Here is a 12,119-nt window from a genome sequence, read left to right on the forward strand (position 1 = left end):
CCCATTGTGAGCTTTCATTGTCATTTGACATCACTATCACATTGTGACATCCCAAACCTATTAGGACCTCTTAGCACCTTTGAAAAAACACATGGCCTTTGTGACATCACAATCCCTTTTTGTAACTATACCCTCATTATGAACTGACAATTGATATCGGACATGCCATTGTAACATAACAAACCCTTTGTGACATCACCAATGTGACATAACATTCTCATTATGACAGCATCAACTACTTTTGACATCACAAAACTATAGTGATAAGATAGCACTATGAGGACATAATTTCATTGTGATGTTATAGACAGATTGTGAATGTCTGTTTTTAATCGTTTTTTTGTGTGTGGGGGTCGTGGGTCGTGGAGCTTGAAATCTGAGCTTGGGTGCTCTCCCTGCTCTTCAGCTCTAGGCGAGCACTCTACCAGTTGAGCCACAGCGCCACTTCTGGTTTTCTAGTGGTTTTTATTGGATATAAGAGTCTCATGGACTTCCCTGCCTGAGCTTGCTTTGAACTGTTATCCTCAGATCACAGCCTCCTGAGTAGCTAGGATTACAGGTGTGAGCCACCGGGGCCCAACTTTTTCATTGTATTTCAAATTTGACATGTGTGTTGATATCAGAAACATAATGTGACCTAATAACCATTGTAGCATCATAAATCAGCAAGGACATCAAATTGTTATTATCACACCATCAACTCACTGTGACATCACCAAACGATAATGGCATCATAGCATTATAAATCACAGTGACATTGTTACAAAATAGATGTAACAGTGTGAAGGCCTAATCTAGGAATTCATTCTATTTCTGAATCCCATTTTGACCATATAATCATTATGATATCACAATCCTTTGTGACATCGCATTGCCATTGTGATATCATTAACCTGCTGTGTCATCACAAACCAGTCCTATCCTTATAAGTTTTGTGACATGTTGCCATTGTCGTATATTAAGCCCTTTTTGAGCTCACAATCTGTTTTCAATCTCATGTTTCTGGTATGACATGTGATATCAGAAATCCCCTGTGACATCATACTGCCAGAGGTCATGACCATTGTGTCACATTTTGATATCACAAAACTGTTAGAATGGCATCACATTTGTGACAACACATGCTTTTGGGGACATTACAGTCCCTTTTTGAACTCATATATTCATTGCCAATTAATGAAAATTGAGATCTGCCTTGCCCCTCTGACATCATGAACCCCTTGTGACATCACAAACTTATTGTAACCTCATCATGAGAATGGCATCAACAACTAATTGTGGTCTTAAAGCATTGACATGACATTGTGGTATTGCCAGTGTGATATCACTGTCCCATTGTGTTTTACAAACCTATTATGGCCACATCACATCTTAGAATATTCATGGTCTTTGAGACTTCCATCTCTTTCTGTGAACTCCTGTACTTATGACCTCTAAGGCAAGGAGAAAAACCATCGAGTCACATTTAATATAATAAACCGATTTACACTAGAAAGGGGACTGTGATTACCTTATCCTGGACTTTATACCCAGGTCCAAGAGCAGCCTTAACCACAAAACCTCAGACCTCCAATGGGCACCCTTTCTTAATTGGTCTGCAAACCAACACCCAAAAAATTATCATCTCCAAAACTCCAAACTTCAATGGGCAAGGCATTTTACTTTTCCATTCCTCCCTCCTTCGCCACAGACCTGTCCTTTCTTCCTGGTCTTTCCCTTTTTCCCTTCCACCACTTTCTTCTTCTCTTCAGGCCACTCCACTCTCCACAGGCCTGCCCTACTCTGTGCCAGTGACCCCTTGCCAACCTTCTGCTCTCCTTCAACTTCCTCTCTTCTCAGATTTTTACCTTCCTGCTGTCCTACCACTTTCTTCCATCCGGGTAGTTCCCATTTTTATCTCCCCTTCCAGTGCTCTGAAAATGCAACCTATATATAGGTTGTAACCCTCCTCACTCCAACGGGTCTCCTGCCTAACAGTTTTCAACCATCACTTCCCAAACTGCCCAATTTTCAATCAATTTTTGACAGCTTACCATGTGAGGTTTGACACCTCCACCTTTGGCAGCATTCCTCACACTCTCCGGGGGGCCAGGCCAAGAATTTAAAATGATAATCAGCTCCCACAGATAATTCTGTTCCCACTGGTTATTACAGTACCCTCATAGTGAATTAGAAGAAATTGAAGTTGTATATGTCACTTATATTACAATCTTGATGAGACATCACTATCACATTGTGATCTCATCACAACGGTGACATCACAAACTCATTGTGATATCACATTGCCATTGTGCCACCATGATCACATTGTGACTTTCCAAACTTATTGTGATCTCAAAAGCATTGAAAAAATCATGGCCTTTGTGACATCACAGGCCTTTATGTACCCATATCATTTTGAGCTAATGACAATTGAGTTCAGACATGCCATTTTAACATCTCAAAAGCTTTGTGACATCATCACCAGTGCAACATCACATTGTCATTATTACAACATCAGCCCATCGTGACATCATAAAACAACAATGACATCGTAGCATTATGACATTACAATGTCATTGTGATGTCACAGATACCTTGGAATGCCTATTCTGTGATTTCATTCTATATCAAATGTGGCAGGTGAATTGATATCAGAAATCCATTGTGACCACATAACCATTATGACATTACAATACCTTGATGACACCATATTGGCATTATGATATCACTAACCCACTGTGACATCATAAAACTGTCCTATCCTCATAAATTTTTTGACATGCTGCCAGTGTGTTATCTTTGGCTTCTCTGAGTTCATAAATTGTTTAACTCATAATACTTCAGGTATGACATGTGATATCAGAAATCCACTGTGACATCATGACCACTGTGATATCACACAGCCATATGTCATGACCACTGAGTCACATTGTGACATCACAAACCTGTTACGACTCATTAAACTTGTGCCAATATATTCCTTTGGAGACATCATTAACCCTTGTGAACTTATATATTCATTGTCAATTAGAGATCTGGCATGAGACTGTGACATCACTCACCATCCCATTGTGAAATCACAAACCTATGTGACCTCCTCACCTGTATGGCATCACCAACTGTTTGTGACTTCAAAAAAATACTATCTCATGTAATGGTAATATCACATTTTCAATGGGATTTTCACCATTGCATTTTCACCAATCTATTATTTCCTCGTATTTTACAAAATTCATGGCTTTTCTGATTTCTAGCTCATGTGAACTCGTATTTAATTGTGATCTAGTAGAATGAAATTGGACATGTAATGGTGATATTACAAATTCATTGTGACATCACTATCCATGTGTGACCTTATCACCACAGTGATATCACAAACCCTTTGTGACATCACATTACCACAGTGATATCATGACCATCTTGTGACATCCCAAACCTTTTGTGACCTCTTAGCACCTTTGAAAAAGCACATGGTGTTTGTGACATCACAGTCCCTTTGTGTAACCACGTCTTCATTGTGAACAAAGGACAACTGACATCAGGCATGCCATTGTACCATTACAAATGCTTTGTGACATCATCTCGAGTGAGATCACGTTGTTATGATACCAACCGCCCATTGTGACATCCCAAAATGACAATTACATCATAGAATTATGACATCACATTTTCATTGTGAGGTCATAGAGACAATGTAATTGCCTATTCTATGATTTCATTCTATCTCAAATGCGGCATATAGGTTGATTTCAGAAACTTATTGTGACCACATCACCATTGTGACGTTACAATCCCTTTGTGAACTCATATTGACCATGTGATGTTATTAATGCAATGTAACATCACAAACCTGTCTTGATCTTACAAGTTTTGTAATAAGCGACTACCTTGACCTGGGCTGGATGCCCAGAGCTAAATGCAGCCTCAACCATGAATCCTCACACCTCCCAAGATCAACCCAGCCATTTGTTAACTGGTCTGCAAACAACCAGCCCCCAACATAATGAACGCCAAAGCTCTACACTTCAAAGGACAAGGCTTTTTCCTTTCTCTTCATCCTCCTTCTCTCCAGACCTGTCCTACCTTTCAGGTCTTTCCATTTTTTCCTTCAACCATTCCCTTCTTTTCTTCAGGCTGCTCTATTCTTGACAGACCTGCCCTGCCCTGTCCAGGTGGCCAGTTGCCGTCCTTCACCACCTGCTCTCACTCAATTTCCTTTCCTCCCAGGTCTTTACGCTCCTGCAGTCTCATCACTTCTTTCCTTCCAAGACTTTCCCCCTTTTCTCTCCCCTTCTGTTGCTCTGAACATGCATCCTATATATAGGCTGTACCCTTCCCCCACTGGAATATATTTCCTGCATAAGAGTTTTCAAACATAACTTCCCAAATGTCCATGCCAAATCACTTCTTGGCAGCTCACCATGTGGGGCTTGATATCCTATCTCCTTCAGCAGCATGTCCTTCCCCCACCAGTGGCATGCACTCCCCTCTCCGGTGGTCTAGACCAGGAGGCCATGATGACTATCTGTTCCCGTGGATTATAGGGGCACTGATAGTTATTACAATGTCCTCATGGTGAACTAGGAGCAATTGAAATTGGGCAAATAATTGTGATATTACAAACTCGTGACATAACTAACCCATTGTGACCTCATCACCACTGTGACATTACAAAACCATTGTGAAATCACATTGCTGTTTTGACGCCAGGATCACATTGTGACATCCCAAATCTATTATGACCTCTTATAACCTTTGAAAAATACATAGCTCTGTGACTTCACAGTCCCTTTGTATACCCAAATCCCTACTGTGAAATATTAACAATTGAGAATCATATATGACATTTTAACATCAAAAACAGTTTGTGAGATCATCACAATTGTGACATCACATTGAAGTTTTGACACCATCTGCTCATTGTGAAATCACAAAACAAAAATGATGTGTTAGAATTAGAACTTCACATTGTCATTGTGACATCATAGACACAGTATGAATGCCTTTTCTGATTTTATTCTATTTCAAATGTGCCTGTAGGTTGATATCATAACCAAATCGTGAACTCATAACCATTGTGACATCACAATCCCTTTGTACATCATGTTGCCATTGTGATATCACTAACCCACCGTGACAACCCAAACCTATCCTGTCATCATAACTTTTATGCGCTGCAATTCTGATACCTTAGGCCTTTTTGTCCTCATAATCTGTTGACCTAGTTAGATTTCACATATGACATTTGATATCACAAATTCCCCGTGACATCATGACCATGGTGAGATCACAATGCCAGATGTCATAACCATTGTGCCAAATTCTGACATCACAAACCTTTTAGGATTTCAATATATTTGTGACAACACATACTTTTGGAGAAGCTGCAGTACCTTTGTGAATTCATATACTCATTGTAAGTTAAAGACAATTGAGAACCATCATGTAATTGTGACATGCCCAACACATTGTGACATCACCAATCTTTTGTGCCTTCATCACCAATGTGGCATCATCAACTAATTGTGACACCAAAAGAATATTTTGACATGATGTAGTGAGTTGATATTGCCATGGTGATATCACTGTCCCATTGTTCATTCACAAACCTAATATGACCTCATAACATTTTTAAAAATTCATGTCCATTAGGATTTCAAGCTCCTTCTGTGAACTTTATGCACATTTTGAAATACTAGCCATTGAAATGGGACATGTGTTTGAGATATTACAAAATCATCATGATATCAAAAACCCATGGTGACTTCATCACAACTGTATCATAAAGCTATCATGACCCCTAAGAACCTTTGAAAACACACATGGCATTTGTAACATCACAGTCCATATGTGTACCCATATCCTCATTGTGAACACATGACGATTGAATTCATATATGCCATTGTAACATCACAAAACCTTTGTGACCCCATTACCACATATTCATTATGACACCATTACTTCCTTGCAACATCACCAATTTACATTGACCTCATAGCATTATGACATTATATTGTCATTGTGATGTTACAGACACATTGTAAATGCCTATTCTCTTATTTCATTCTATTTGAAATGTGGCATGTGGGTGGATATCAGATAACCATTATGATCTCATAAATTTATGGCATCATAATCACTTTGTGACATCACAGTGCCATGGTGATATCACTAACACACCGTGGCATCACAAATCTGCCCTGTCCTCATAAGTCTTGAGATGTGCTGCAATTGTGATGTCTTAGGCCCTTTATAAGCTTGTAATCTGCTTTCAACCTTATAATATTTCAGTTATGATATGTGACATCAGAAATCCACTGTGACATCATGATCATTATGGCATCATACTGACAGACATCATGAACATTTTGTCACACTGTGACATCACAAGCCTTTTAGGACTTCATCACATTTGTGACAACACCTGCCTTTGGAGACACCACAGTCTGTTTGTGAACTCTTATTCTCTGTGATTTCATGACAAATGGGATCCTTTATACCATTTTGATATCACCAACCAATTATGACATCATAGACCTACGATTACCCCTTATCTGTATGGCATCATAAACTAACTGTGACAACAAAACTTTTTGTGAGGTCACAATATGACATGATGATCATGACATCTGTCAGTGTGATATCACAATGGTCATGATGTCTCAGTGGATTTCTGCTATCTCATGTCATACATGAAATATGAGATTGAAAACAAATTATGAGGGCAAAAGTTCTAAGATATCACAATGTCAGCATGTCACAAAAGTTATGAGGACAAGAGAAGTTTGTAATGTCACATTGTGTTAGTGATAGCACAATGGCACTGTGATGTCACAAAGTAATAATGATGTCAAAATGGTTATGTAGGCACAAAAGTGCGTTTCTCATATCAACTCTCATACCACAGAATCACAGAATAGGCATTCACAATGTCTATGATGTTAGAATGAGAATTGTTGTCATAATGCAATATGTCATTGAGTTTGATGATGTCACAATGAATTGAGTTTGATGATGTCACAATGAGCTGATGTTTCCATAATTAAAAAGTGATGTGACACTGTTGAGTATGTCACAAACACTTTTTGATGTTATAGTGGCATGTCTGATCTCAATTGTCATTACTTAACAACAAGGATATAGGTACACAAATGGACTGTGATGTTGAAAAGGGCATGTGATTTTTCAAAGGAGCTAAGAGGTCATTATAGACTTGAGATGTCACAATGGAATCATGATGTAACAATGACAATGTTGTCACAATGGCTTCGTGATGTCGTGGTGGTGATTATGTCAAAATGGGTTTGTGATGTCACAACGACTTTGTAATATCACAATCAAATTTCCAATTTCAATTGCTCCCAGTTCTCAAGGAAGAGACTGTAATAAAAAGCAGGGTTCCAGTAATATATAGGGTCCCATCTCCTGGCAAACTGGAGCGGACAAAATATGCCACCAAAGAAGGTGGGGCATTCAGTGGGACGGGCTGGTGCATTAATCTCCACGTGTTGAGCTGTTAAGAATTTATTGGGCTGTGGGCAGTTTGGGATGTGACAGTTGAAAAATGTTAGGCAGTTGGAGTGGAGAAAGGGTACAGACTTCTATAGAAGGGAAAAGTCCTGGAAGGAAAAAAGTGGTATGATAGCATAAGGGGAAAACCTCGGAGGAGAGGATGTTGAGGGAGAGCAGGAGGTGAAGAATGGCAATTGACGACCCAGGCAAAGGAGTTCAGGCCTGTGGAGATTGGAGAGGCCTGAAGAGAAGAAAGAACTGGTAGAAGAGAAAAAGGGAAAGACCTCGAAGGAAGTATAGGACTCTGAAGGAGAGACAAAGGAAGGGGAGAAAAAGGCTTGCCCTTTGATGTTTGGAGCTTTCGATATCATAATTTTGGGGGTTGATGGTTTGGAGAACATTTATTATATTAACTGTGTCTCGATGGATTCTCTTCAACTATAGAGGTCCTAATTTTTAGAGACCCCATTGACATAATCCATTTGGATTGCATCAGGCCTTGGACCCAGAGAAAAATCCCCATAGGAGAGAGTGTCAGCACTCAGGTTTGAGAGTCTACCTCGAGTGTTTGTCTGCAAAGAACCAACATGGACAAAAGTCATTTAGGTACCACTAAGGACAAGTCTGGGCAAGCTTGTCAGCCTGTTTTGAGGACCCCCTCTAGAGGGAACTCTTTGAGAGGCCGTGTAGCGTTTCCAAAGGAAGCCATCTGGAACCTCATCAAGAGTACATCTGAGGTTTCCTTAAGAAGCCATCTGAGACCTACTCTGGAGTTCATCTGGGGCCTTCTCCAGGGGCCATCTTGGACTTTCTCCAGAGGTCATCTGGGGCTTCTTCAGGAGGCCACCTGAGACCTCTTCAAAAGTAGTCATTGGGGCTTCGTTATGCGGCAATCTAGGACCACCACCTGAGGTCATCTGGAGCTTCTTTGGGTGGTCATCTCGGGTTACCTTGATGAGAAATGTATGACTATCTTTGGACATCATCTGGGACTTCCTTGAGAAGCCATATAGGACCGTCTCTGGATGTAATCTGTGGCTTTCTCAAGAGGGTTATCTGGAACCTCCTTTGAAGTTCATATGTGGCCTCTGTGAGTGGCCATCTGGGAGCTACTCGAGAGGTAATCTCAGCCACATTGAGAGGACATCTGGGACATCCCTTGGAGGTCATCTAACACTTCCTTGGGAAGCCATTTGAAACCTCCATGAGAGGTCTTTTAGGGCCTCCTAGGAATGACATATGTGACATCCTCCAAAGATCATCTGTGGCCTCCTCAAGAGACAATCTGGGACATTCTCTCTGTCATCTGGGACCTCCTATAGAGGTCAACATTGAGAGGTATGGGACATGTGGGTTGTCTGTGGCTATTGGTCTGTGGGTGTATGCTGATAGTTCTGTGTCCTGTATGCACCTCTGTTTACTCCTTTTCTCAGGATGGGAGAACAAGGCCTAAAGGTGTCATATTCAAAACATATTCTCCTCCAGGTTTACAGAATTCCTCAGAGGAAGATGCACTGATGTACTCTCTCTCCTTTTCTTTGCCATCAGCACCTCTAATGTTAAGTCCTCTCATACCAAAAGTGGTTACTTGTACCAGTCTGAGGTGCTACAATGTGGTATGTTACCCTTATTACCTTTGAGATAGGAACATGGAGGAGATGGTGGGCAAGCCCCATTTCTAATATATGTTCCCTTTACAACTAGTGACCTGTATAACTGGAAACAGCAAAATCCATCCTTTTCAGCACAAAGGGGCTCATTACTTCATTAGAGACAGTAATTTTCAAACACAAGCACATCTGGGATGAGTGTCAGCAAATTTTACAGGCACTTTTCACCTGGTAGAAAAGGGAATGAATCCTGCTTGGTGATTTGAAAGTGGTCCTTCGACCAGAGAGTAGCCCCACTATTGAACCAGCAAGTCTTTGCACATACTTACCCAAGCTGAGACTAACAGCAATTGAGGTATGGAGCTGCTTACCTAATATTGCCAGGTTCTGTTAGCAGGGATACCACAGTGGCTAAAAAGCCAAATCATCAATCTAAGGTGGGTGAGATTTTACAGTTCCCCAGTGAGTACCCTAATGCTTTTAAGAAACTTCTCCCAGAAGCCTATAGGATATATAGGCCTATAGATCTTGAAGCCCTGGAGAATGAAAGAGTCCTCCTAAATATGGCATTTGTTACCCAGACAGCCCCAAATATTAGAAGAAAGCTTCAAAAGTTAGAAGGTTTTGAGGGAAAAGTTTATTCTAATTTGGAATTAGTCACACAGAGGGTGTTTGTTAACAGAGATACCCGGGAAAAAGAGTCTAAGAAGAGGGTTTGAGTTTTGGTAGGAGCACCAGAATAGGGATCAAGAAACCCTTGGCAAAGACAGTACAATTCATTTGCAAATAGCAATAGGGAACCTCTAGGACTACATCAGTGTGCTTATTGCAAACAAAATAGACATTGGGAAAAGGAATGCCCAAGGAGGAGAAAGATAGAAAAGGACAGGTTAATTAATCACATTAACCACCTGGAAAATGTGTTCATATCTCTGGAGAAACATGCAAAGGAGCTTGGGGCTCTGAATTCCAACTATGTTCAATTTAAAAAGCAGCCCTCTGAACTTAAGAAATGTGGCAAAGAAAAAATTCCACCCTTCTATCTCAAAACATAGTCTAATAAAAGACTGAGTCTCCAATATGTACCAGTCAAAACCCAACAAGAGATTAAAAGCACATAGAAGAGCACATTGGAGAAAACAGAGAAAATTATTTGACGTGAAGAAAAGATTTGAAGATATAAATTAGGAACATGTGCGAGTCAAAAATGAGAAGAAAATCCTCAAAAGGAACCTCGGAAACACTCAAAATCAAATGAAATTCAAGTACATTAGCCTGGGTGAGCATGAGGCAAATTAGGGGACCACAGGTCAGAGGCAAACAAGCACAGGACAGCAATGCTGCCATCCTTGCTAACCACAAGTGAGGCCAAGAAGAGATCCTAATGCTGCATTAAGAAATCATCGCAATGACAAAGGAGCTGGACCTGATATAAGAATGTATTAGGCTGAAGTACATGTTGATTATAAGCTTTGAAGAGTGTCACCAGAAATTCAAAGCAACAGAGAAAGAAGGAAAGAGTAGTTAGCAGAGAAGACGGGGAAGTGCTGTGTCATAGAAGAGGAGGCCAGGAAAAGTGAACTGGAAAATATCAGGCTCAAGAAAGAGATTGGTACTATTCAGAAAGAGTTAAAGGACCACATGCTCTGACAGAGAGTGCCGGGGAAAGGTAAAGAACATTAGGAACCAAAACAGAAGAGCTAAACAAACAGTTGGAAGATCTGTCACAAAAATACACTAAAGTGGAAAACTAGAAAGAGAGACTACTAGAATAAAAAGCCAAAAAGACTGCTGAGATCTTCACCAAAATGTAATGCAGAAACTTCATGTCCCAATGGAACAGGTGGATGTGGGAAAAATTACCTCTCAATAGCACCTTTGTGAACTTAAGGGAGGAGCTGAAGAGCAAGCAAAGGTGTTGTGAGAAGGAGCAGCAGTTGGCTAGTCAAAGGAACTCTCCTGTGACCCTGCCAAAACACTTGCAGGTTAAGGAGCACATTGAGAACTAGAGTGGGATCACGAAAGCAAGTTTGAGAGAAAAGGAGGAGAATAAAATGGAAGAAGACTCCAAGGTTCAGAGTACAATACAGGAAGTAAAGAAACTAGAGACCCTAAGATACAGGGAAACATCTGAGCTGATCACGTAGCTTGGGAGACCACTCCAAAACCAGTTGGTTCTCTAAAACTACTAGTCGTTAAGATTAAAAGAAGAAGCAAACACAGTAGTAATAAGTGTGCAAATGTTGATACTGAACTTGTGAAAATAACATACAGGTTCAATCTTTCTGTCAGTTTACATATAGATATTTGCACCCAAGTAAATTGAATGAGGCCACTGCCTAAAACTCCTGAAAACCAGTGGGCCCTCAGCCTGACAATTCTTTGTAATGCGTGTAGGTAATTTCCATCAGGTAAATGCTGGAAAGCTAGAACCTATGGAAAGAATTCATATATGAGGAACCTCAGATCATGAATTTGGGAATGTGGACTCCACAGATGTAAAGCCTGGAAAGTACAGCTATTGGTATCTGTTAGTAATAGTGGACAATTTTTCAGGCTGAGCTGAGGTGTGTAATAATTCCTTGATTTGGCTTACCCTTAGCTTTGGGGTCCAGAGATGGCCCTGCATTCATGGTCCAAGTTCTTAATTATTAACTAACACCCTAGGAATAAATTGGAAGTTACAATCTATTTATAGACCTTAGAGTCCAAGACACTAGAAAGAATGAATATGACCTTAAAGGAAACTAACTAAATTAAATACAGATACTGGCCATGGCTATGTAAGCCTCCTCCACTTTGCTCTCCTTTGAGCAAGATGTAGCTTCTATGTTAAAGGATTTAATCCCTTTGATATACTTTAGTGTAGACCACCCCCTTTGGTTCCTAAACTTGGGAAGGTTATATTAACAGAAATGTCTAACTACAGACTGCAGGCATTAAAACATATTCTTTTATGTACCTATCCTTTGGTAATCAAGGCCCACTGGCCACCTAAGAAAAACTCCACCTGAA

The sequence above is a fragment of the Dipodomys spectabilis genome, unplaced genomic scaffold (assembly GCF_019054845.1).
Source record: "Dipodomys spectabilis isolate Male_0828 unplaced genomic scaffold, ASM1905484v1 ptg000285l, whole genome shotgun sequence".
Lineage (NCBI taxonomy): Eukaryota > Metazoa > Chordata > Mammalia > Rodentia > Heteromyidae > Dipodomys > Dipodomys spectabilis.